This window comes from Lissotriton helveticus, chromosome 6 (genome assembly GCF_964261635.1).
Source record: "Lissotriton helveticus chromosome 6, aLisHel1.1, whole genome shotgun sequence".
Lineage (NCBI taxonomy): Eukaryota > Metazoa > Chordata > Amphibia > Caudata > Salamandridae > Lissotriton > Lissotriton helveticus.
The window spans coordinates 641,201,007-641,211,453 of record NC_136067.1 but is presented as its reverse complement, the minus strand read 5'-3'; positions in this window follow the sequence as shown (position 1 = coordinate 641,211,453).

Here is a 10,447-nt window from a genome sequence, read left to right as displayed (position 1 = left end):
AGCACACACTAAAGGGGTGGATTATATCTCAAAAGGGAATGCCTATGCAGATGAGACAGCAAAGTACTGCGCAAGAAAATGTTGTGCATACAATCGGGAAAAGAGTAAAGAAACTGATTCAAATTCATTAATGCTAACAACAGTTGTAGAAACATGGCATGAGATTAGGGATTTACAAAATGAAGCAGACGATGATGAAAAAGATCAATGGTTGAGATCAGATTGTAGACCACGTGAAGAAGATGGAGTGTGGGTCTATAAAGATGGCAGAGTAGTTTTACCAAATTGTTTGATTGCTGATATGGCCAGATTATATCATGGCCCAGCTCACCTTGGAAGAGATTCTATGATTAGACTTTTCCGAGAGACTTGGTTCAATACTAAATTCAGAACGATTGCAGAGTCTTTTTGTCAAAGGTGTTTGTCATGCCAACAAATGAACCCAAACAGAAAATCAGTTGTGGGTACAGGGATAATTGGTCGAGAGGGTGGTCCCTTTACCAGGTTGCAGATGGATTTCATTGAAATGCCCTTACACAATTGTTTGAAATATGTTCTTGTGATTGTTTGTTTGTTTTCAAGATGGGTGGAAGCTTTCCCTACACGACATTGTGATTCAATCACAGTGGCGAAACTGCTACTCAGAGAAATCATCCCAAGGTACGGTTTTCCAGTCACTATTGAGAGTGATGGAGGAAGCCATTTTGATAACAAACTGATGAAGCTAATATGTGAGGCATTGAGCATTGAGCAGAAAATACACTGTGCATACAGACCAGAGGCATCTGGGGTGGTTGAACAAATTAATGGGACAATTAAAAACAGAATTGGAAAAATGTGTTTGGAAACAGGTGTAAAGTGGACTGATGCTCTTCCACTTGTTTTGATGTCATTAAGAAGTACACCTGATAAGAAGACAGGTTTGAGCCCTCATGAAATTCTGATGGGAAGGGTCATGAGGCAAGCTTTTGTACCTGTAGGCAAATTATTGAGCATAAATGACAGTGCTATTTTGGATTACTGTAAAAGGTTATCTGACATAGTGACTTCTGTGTCTAATCAGGTGGGAACTGAAGCACAATCAAATGAGAAAGTTCTAACACATGGTTTGAGACCTGGTGATTGGGTCAGAACAAAAGTACATCGAAGAAGAAATTGTCTGGCTCCTAGGTGGCAGAAACCTAGACAAATAATTCTGGTTACTACAAATGCTGTAAAATGCAGAGGATTGAAAAGGTGGATACATCCTAGTCATACTATTCCAGTACCAACTCCTGAAAGTTCTGATGCTGAGAGTGATACTACAGATGATTCTGATTCTGAAGTAGAAGGTGAAACAAATCCAGATTCTGAAGATCGACAAGGGGGTCGACATCTGGAACTTGTGCCTGTGAATGGAGAACTGACAAGGAAAGACCTTGAGATAATTGAAATAGATTCAGGAGAAGAGGAGAATCTATCAAAAGAAAAATCGACTGAGGACTCAGTCAAGAAGATTAATGGAGTGAGTTCCATTGAAGACAGAGAGGCTGAATCAAAAGAGGTTTCTGACCAGGAGAGTATCGAAAAGCAGAAGTTAAGCTCTGAAGTAAGGAACAGAAGTCCGGAAGCTGGGAAGTTGGAGGTAATTGAAGAAGAAGAGGAAGACGAATTACCGAGTACCAGTGATGGAAGACAAAGCATAGTTCCTGAAGGAGTGAAACTGCCGAATAGAGAAGTTCCTGAGTCAATAATTGAAGTTTCAGACTGTGAAACTGAAGAAAGTGACGTGGATGGTGAAAGTGGAAGTGCCAAGAAAAGATCTTGGAAGTCAGAGACAAATGCTTCAGAACCGAAGAGAAAATTCGTGAGAAAAGCGGATTACTGGCCTGGTGGAAGATTGAGAGTTAGGTTGATCAAAAAACCGAAGGACCAGGTGGAAGAAATCAGTAGTGAAAAGGGTTCTGAAAAAGAAGTTGGAGTTGGAAGAAAAATTGAAGTAGTAACAAGAAAAGGAAAGAGGATTATAAGGCCGAATCAGAAATATAAATCTCCTGAGTGGACTTATCTAGTAATTCCACCTGTTATTGACATTTACGATAGTAGTCAAGAAGAAGGAGAAATCGAAGAAATTAGTGACAACGATTGAAGTATAGAATTTTTAATTGGATTTTTGAGTTTTTAATTTTGGCAAAAGGCTGAAGAAATCTTGTTAGGTGACACAAGGTCGAAGAAAAGTTGTTTAGTTGAGGAAAACTTACTTGTGACATAAGGTTGAAGAAATACTGTTAGGGTTTTAAAAAAAATAAATAAAAAAAAATTATTTTAAAAAGGGGGGTGTAAATAAAAAATTAATTATTTCATTTTTAAAATAGTTTTTTTGTTTTAAGGCGATACTAATCAAAGATGCCTTATGTGATGGAGCAGAATACTTCGAGATGTTCCATTTTTAAGAGATGCTGTAAGATGACTCTGGTGTGTTTGCTCATTTTAATTCTGCTCTGGGTAGTTTTAGCTGTTATTATTTCATTTGAGTTTCACAAAGATTTTCATAAAGTTAACATGACAAGCAAAGCTTCAGTTAGTCAAAACAAACATAGTGCAACTGGCAAAGTTATTGATCATCAACCTAACATTCATCAGGACAAATCTATTAGTGATTTTTCAAGCAATACATTCACAAAGCTTTTGAGTGAATATGTTAAGGTAATGGATGCAAAAGACTGCTATGTCTGTGTCAAGTTACCTGCTTCTGTTTCTGAGGGAGTGACATACAATATGCTTCCTCTTACATATGGTGTGACTTGCAGTGTGTTAGCTAGCTTGTTCTATCAAACTGGACGCTTAGAATACTATTACTCAGATTTTGACGAGATTTTCGCAAATTTAAAAATTGAGAGTGCTTTGAATAAGCATAAGAAAGCCAAACAGATGAGGGAATTTTTCCTGGTTACTAATGAACTTACCTATGAGTATGCTTACAAGAATAATTTAACGTGCAAACTTAGTGCTGAAGGAAAGAAGTTTTTGAATCTGGTTGAAGAAAGGAGAGCAATTTACAAGAGAAATGAAATAGTCAAGCAGACTAAGTCCAGATTCTGGCAGAAAGAAGATGAGAAGCTTAATGGCAAAATGCTTGAAAATGTTGCAATACACATAGATAAACCAATTAGTGGTAAGCTTTGCATTAGAAGAGACAATACACTTTTTGATAACTATTTTGTGGGTGCAAGCAATTGTGAAGATACTTATCAGATCTTGGGAGGTTGGGGATTCAAAGTTGGAAAAGATCCAATCTTTCCTGGGATTTATTTTGTTTGTGGTGATAAGGCTTATTACAACCTTCCTGACCATTGGTACGGAACTTGTTATGTTGGGATTGTTTTTCCCAAGGTGTTCCATGTTGACAGAGATTCGGAAGGATTGTTCAAAATTCACAACTATGTAAATAGGGTTAAAAGAGAAACTTTCACAGAGGTTTTGGGAGATATTTTTCAAGCAGTGATACCTTTTGTAGGTATAACCTTAAATGCAGGGAGAATCAGAAAATTGTCCACAATTGTTGACAGATTGTCAACAGATACAGCTGATGGTTTCCAATTAGTGAACGTTGAGGTCATTGCAATCAGATCTATGGTGATTCAAGATCGCCTTGCTTTAGACATACTCCTAGCAAAAGAGGGAGGAGTCTGTGGCATTTTGCATGTGCAACATTGTTGCACATATATCCCTGACGAGAGCAAGAACATTGAGATGTACATTAAAAACATCACAGAGATGCATTCAGAGATAATTCCATTAGAAGAAGAAGACTTTACAGAAAAACTTTCAAAAAGATTCCAAGCGATTAAAAGCTGGTTCCATAACATTGGAAGTTCAGTTCTTGGCAAGATTTTGGCACCTTTGATTGTGATAATATTCATTTTTATTTTGACAAAAATTGGTTGTTTGTTGCACAATAGAAAGAAACAAATGAAGGAAAAGAAAAGAATTTATAAACTCAAAAAGGAAGAGGAGAGGGAGATTGAGTTACAAGAATTACACAGAGCTCGTTATGACAATTGCAAGGATTTTGCAGAAACAGGTTTTTAGAAATACTGACACAGATGAATTTGAATCATTTTCCAAGGAGACTAAATTTCCAAATTTTGGGTGGTGGTGTGGTGATTTGTTAATCACCAGATGAGGGAGTTGATGGAGCGAGATAGAAAACAGAAATCTGTTTGATCTCGTGAAGTCACATTTCCATAACATAAATAATAATATTAATGATTTGTGGTATGTTTTGCTAACACAACCTAGATTAAACTCACTACATGGGGACGGTAACATGTGTGCTCATAAACGTGCATAAATGTTGCATCTTTTGTTCGTGCAAAATAATAAATTAATTTGTCGTTTTCGTTTTGTCATTACTAACTGCAGCAAATATAAAAGTGGCATGTGCTTATTTTGCTTTCCTTGTCTATGTGATGTCGTTTCTACTATTCTAGGTGCACATAAGGTTTCATGGATTCATGAAGACTGGTAGATATAAAATGCTGCTTATATGTTGCTTGGTGCTAGGTAACATTAGACTAATTGGGTGGGTTAATCAAATAGTAAACGAAGGGTGGATACAGAATAAATGACATTTCTTACATTAATACTTTTCTTGTGTTTGTTTTCTACTAGAAAAATAAGTTGCCTGCTTTTGGGCCTAGTTTGCTCGAGTTTGCTAAAAGATGAATTTTACTTCTGCAAGGATCACGAGATGTCCATTATGAAAAAAAGTGTTCGTCAAAGTTGCATTCACTGAACAAAGCTGATGTGTTGTCATCATTCTGTCGGACGTGGCCAAGGTCAGAAACCGGTAGAAAAGAATAACTTTCGTTAACTTGGCATCCGCGGAAGTGGAATGGAGTCAGTGAGAACTATTCGCTAAAAATGTTGCAACCTAAGGAAGCTTTGGAACACGTACAAGAAAGACAATGGTCCTAAAGAATATGACCTAATGGAACTTTTGAAATGTGGGTGACATGTCACTCGTCACTCTCTGACCAATTGGAGATCGAGTTTTGCAGAAAATTTTCCTTTACTTAGATTAGCTAGCATAGAAAGGTATAAAAAGTCCATGCCCCTAGGGATGGGCTGGCTGCTGCTTTCTGACTTTCTGATGAGGGTGTCGTGCTGATGGACATTGCGTGGAGCACGTAAGAAACTTCAAAGAACTTTACTTTATTTCCATTTATTTTAGCTCAGTTAGGGACTTAGGATTTAGAAATGCTAAACTTATATTTCCTTGCTTAAACTACATTTTCTCATGATGCTTTTCATTCATGCTTGCTTTAATGTTAATAAAATTACATTTATTAAATCATATTTTGAAATATCTACAATTAGTTAATAAAATCTTACTTTTGAACACAAGCTGGTCTTGGTTATTCAGAAGCGCAGGTTACTATTAGCTAGATGTCATCGCCATGGTGGTCATTTAAATAGTTAGGATTTGTTCATATGTTGTTATCATCTACCGCGGATGTATATAGATGTATATAATTTGTAAATAAGGTGTATATAGGTTTAATTTGACCACCTGATTCAGTATTCCAAAATATGTCATATTTGGTTAATGGGTCCATGAGTTAGAGTGGTGTATTATGAAGTAGGTTATAGAGTTAGGTAGCGTTGTTTATGATATATTTCCTATAGGCCGCTGGATCAGTACGCCCCATGCAGCACTAAGTTCTTGATTTAGGCCATCGACTGGGAATGAACCGTTAAGGAACATGTTGAAATCACCTGCCAAGATGAGTAAGTCAGAATCCTCTTCGTCCATTATTTTCCTCAAGTCTTTTATCAGTTCGTTGGCTGCTTGTCGTTCTGTTTGGGTTGGATGTAGATGTTAATTATTATAACATCTTGAGGTTGGTAATTTAACCAAAGTGAGATCTTTGCCACCTGTGTTGCACTTGGAGGTGCCATTTGCCATTCATTGTCATAATCTTGCCTATTGTTCCTATTGAGGCAAACATCATTAAACACCCTGATCTACAACCAAAGGTAGAGCTTTTGTTTGCTGGAATACAACAACATGTGAACCCTTGCAGCTCAAATGACTTTTCCTCCCAGGTCTCTTGGAGCAGTAGCAAATCAAATGAGTTTAAATATTGTAGAAACTCTGGATCATTGCTTTTGCTAGCTAAGCCATTAATATTCCAAGCGCATATGCTGATTTGCCCGGTCTTTTCCAAGGGGTGATGGGAGTTCCTTCCCCTTTGTCATTTGGTGTTTTCCACTGTGTTGATGGTGTGTTGAATCAACCTCCAGTTCAGTAGTGCGACCGGTGTGACGTGACCAGGGTGCCTTGGTTCTTGTTCTGAAAATAATGTTTTTTTGTCTTGGTGGTGCACTTTTGGAGAGGTGCTCCTTGCTCCTTTTAATACTGAGTTGGTGTTTTTTCGTACCGGCGGTCTGGTACGAGGTAGAAAAGGAGTCGAATAGGGAGGTTGCTTTTCAAGTCTTCGTATAATCCCTCATTCTTTAAACATTGCTTCTTCCTCCAATATTTTCTTAGCGGTTTCGATGAAGTTCCAAGTTGCTCTAGTTGTTTCTAAGCGTTGTGGATCATTGCTTGACAGGAACTCTGGGGCATATTACCAACAACTAGCGATAATTATCGCTATGTTGGTTTAGCGGCGATATTTTTATCGCCGAGCTGCGGCGATTTTTATCGCTTAGGAACCTTGCTATTATCAAGGTATATCTCCTAAGCGATAAAAATCGGCCGAAATGCATGAATATCGCTGAAAAGTCAGCGATATTCATGCATTACCGAGCTAATGCTCTTAGCCCTGTTATCCACCTACCATTGGATAACATGGCTATGAACTGCTCAGGGGCAGGTGTTAGCTTTTGGAGATATTCGCGCTTAGCGCAAATATCTCCAAAAGTTGGTAATAGGAGATAGCGATGTTAGTGACTGTTTCCAGTCGCTAACATCTTGGCACGCCCACTTTGCATGTCAGTAGTGATAAATATCACTGACATGCAAAGCGGGGCCCAAGATGGTCGCTATCTCCTACTAGCTGTTGCTAACTGGTGTTAGCGACAGCTAGGTAATAGGGAGATAATTTTATCTATTATAGTATATTTCCCATGTTCAGTATATCGTCTCTACCTCGGGATGTATATTCTGGAGAGAAGAGAATAATGGCCCTACTGTCCTGGTGATGCATTACTGTTGGCTGTGATAGCAGTCCCTCCCAGCCAGAATGACCGGCCACGGACGGTCGGCTTGGACTGTCAACGACTGGGCAGATTGGTCGCGCACATTGTTGACTATCTCTCCCAGGTTCTCTTGTGCTATTAATTGCTCCTCGTGTGGGTTGGTGTGATGACTCTGTGTTACTGGTCTTGGCATTGTCCCACGTTTTTACTATTAGGATTTGTTTGGGCATTGTTGGGTCAATGTTATGTGCAACTTGGGTAGTTTTTCCTTGGGAAAGCCTCCGCTTGCTGTAGCTGGATCGAGATTTTCAGATGACATCTCCAGTTGGTTTTACCGGAGCTGCTGGGGAGATGACAGTAGGCAGTGCTGAAGGACTCTCTGGGTCCTCGTGCAAGGGTGAGTGGGGAAGTTGTTCCATGTCTGTGGGTTTTCGGCTACAGGTGATTACTACTGAAGGTGGAAATAATTGCAATTCTGTGCGAGCTCTTGCATCAGTTAGGAGCCTGTTTCTTCCTTTAATCTTTTTCTTCCTGTTACTTTTGCACGAGGTCTGAGAGTTAACTAATGCCAGATCAGCTGCGGCTGCAGTGTGGTTCGTATGTTCAGCTTCCATTTCCTTTGGCAGTAATGATAGAACTTCTCTGCCCTCTGGGGAGAGTTGTTAGGTGCACCCTGTTTAGCTGCTGGGTGAGTCGCCAACATTGCTGACGTTGCAGGCAGTTCTGTGCTTAAATCTAAGGTTTGCAGAACTGCTGATTTTAGGTCGAATATCAGGTCCCTAGCATGGATGGTAAAGTTGATAACTTATCTATAATCAATACGCAGGAACATGGTGGTGGTATCGTTTGGACCACATATGCCGCTTCTTGGCCCCTCTTTATTAGACTGTTTAATTCTGATATCTTCCAATCAATTCCGGGTATAGAATCGGCCATTTTCTGTAGAACAGAGAGCTGCAAGTCCAGTTTATGTGATTGAAATTCTAGGGCTGCAGCAGAATTTTGCAAGGTATTTAAAATTGTTGTCCATGCCCAGATTCTGGGAACGGATTTCCGGTGTTGTTACTTTCCTCCAGTCTTGGGTGATTGTTTACTTCGTTGGGTGAATTGACATGGGCTGGTTTCAAATTGTAGGAAGCAACTAGTTCTTCCCATTCCTGTGTGGCTATAAAGGTTATGTTGTTGTTCATGGAAGGGGAATCATTGTATGGTAGTAAAGTGCGACGCACTGAAGGCGCATATGCTATTGGTCTGCTGTGTGTCACTATTTGATCTCAGTTGTCTACTTTGGTGATTTGAAATGTCTTAGTTTCAATTAGAGGACTATTGGTTGGTATTTGCTTTTTTTCCTTACTGCGTTCCTGTTCCTTTCTCATTGTTATTTGTTCTGTCCGTTCTACTTGGATTCGCTTCGTTGGAATTGTGGAACTACTGTGCAGTTGGAGTAGAAAGGAATCTTCTCCTTCTCCGTCATCTAGAACCTGAGCCTTAGATTTGGCTGGTGAGTCTAGGTTTTCTGGGTACAGTGTTCTAGCTTGGTTTGGATGTATCTCGAGCCGACTGGCTGAATTCAAGTGGGTCGCTATCTCGGAGGGCTTAACCATCATCGGTGTGCTCCGCAGGTTGTAATTGGTGATCCTTTTTCCGGAGTGTTGCAGATCCAAGTTGGCCTACTTTGGCTGTTGTGGCTGTTAACTCCTTTACCTGCTGCTGAGCAGGTGGGTTCGGCCAGTCCTCTGGATTGGGGTGGCGTTGGTGTTGTTGCCTCAGCAATGGAATAGTTATTCACCCCAGCAAGACATAAGGGTCAGCTAGATTGCTGCGGGTAAGGCTGCAATCTGTTTTGCTTGATAGAAGTGGTGTTTGCAGTCCTTTTATGTTCCCAGTCTTGGAATAAATGGACATTCCAGGGTCTTTTAGGAAGGAAAACTTTGTGTATATCTTTGGTTGATAAGTGCATATCTTTTTTCTCACAGGCGTTCCTCCGAAGGTTATGAGATCGTTTAGGCCCTTAGATAATGGCATTGATGTGGGAGGTGATGATAGTTGTGAGCTTAGGGTGGAGGCTTTTGCCATTGGTGGTACTTTGTCCATTTTGTTTCCATGTGAAGTTACAGTTGGAATTGAAGTTACAGTTTGGGTTGGAGTTAAGGCTGCAGTGATAGGTCCTTCTTTGGGTGTAGTAAGGGCATTGGGGTGTTCTTCTTGCGGGTGGGCTAAATGTGACAACATAATTGGCTCAAGTTTCCTTTTCTACGACTTAGAGTTAGATTTCGGTTTGAGTAAGGGTTGCCTAACTTTGCCGGATCTCATTGCTCCTATATGTTGTTTTTGTATATGTTTATTATTATTTTTTTTATTTTGGAGTTATTTGTGATCAATTTAAGCGTGCTTGGTTTAGTGCTTGCTGCTTGGAGAACCTCTAAGGCCCCCCTTGTCAGAGTCCGGTTCGTGGCCTCTCACTTAGCCCAACTAGAGCCCTGGTCTTTGGTCCTTGATTATTAGCAGTAAGATTGATATTAATTTTGCTGTTGCAGACTCAATGCTTTCCCTTGATGCTTCATTTGAATTCATTGAGGTCTTGAGGTCTCAAGGTCTAGAGGGCTTAATCACGTCCTTGTCAGCCCTCTTGAAGAGACCGAAGAGACCGCAGAGACGAAAATGAAGATAGTAGATGGTAGGTAATTGAAGTTAAACAGACTGAGGGGATAACAGTTGTGGCTGACCGCCCCAGTGTGGCGTAGCAGAAAACACGGTCTCAGTCTCTATCTCAGTCCCTGTCTCAGTCCAGGCGCGCAGGGAGGCACTGGGAAGCACCAGAGGCTTTAGGCACAGGAGGCTCTGAAGGTTAGGGGCGCTGGAGGGCAGGCAGCAGTGAGCGATGTGGTGGGGTGGTATAAGAAAGTAGGTGCAGGAAGCAGGGAACGCTACCAGGAGGACAGCTGTTGAAGCGTTCTCAGTTGGGTTAAGCTACCACATCCCCCACCTTTTTACCTCAACCGCAGCCTCTAGCTCTGCGCCTCGACGTGTGCCAATCTCCAGTGGTGACTCCAGTGCTTTACGGTCCGCGCTTAAATCTGAGCACAGCTCTACTCCTCAGCAACCTGGACTGTGGTGGAGGTTGCACTTTCTCTTGTGTGAGCTTGTGGTCCCCCCTATAAGAGCCAGGACCGGTGCTCCGACGGTAGTGCCCACTTAGGTGCTAGAAGTGTTCTGTTGTTAATCACAATAGCCTGCCAATAATCCGCTGACTGCGTTT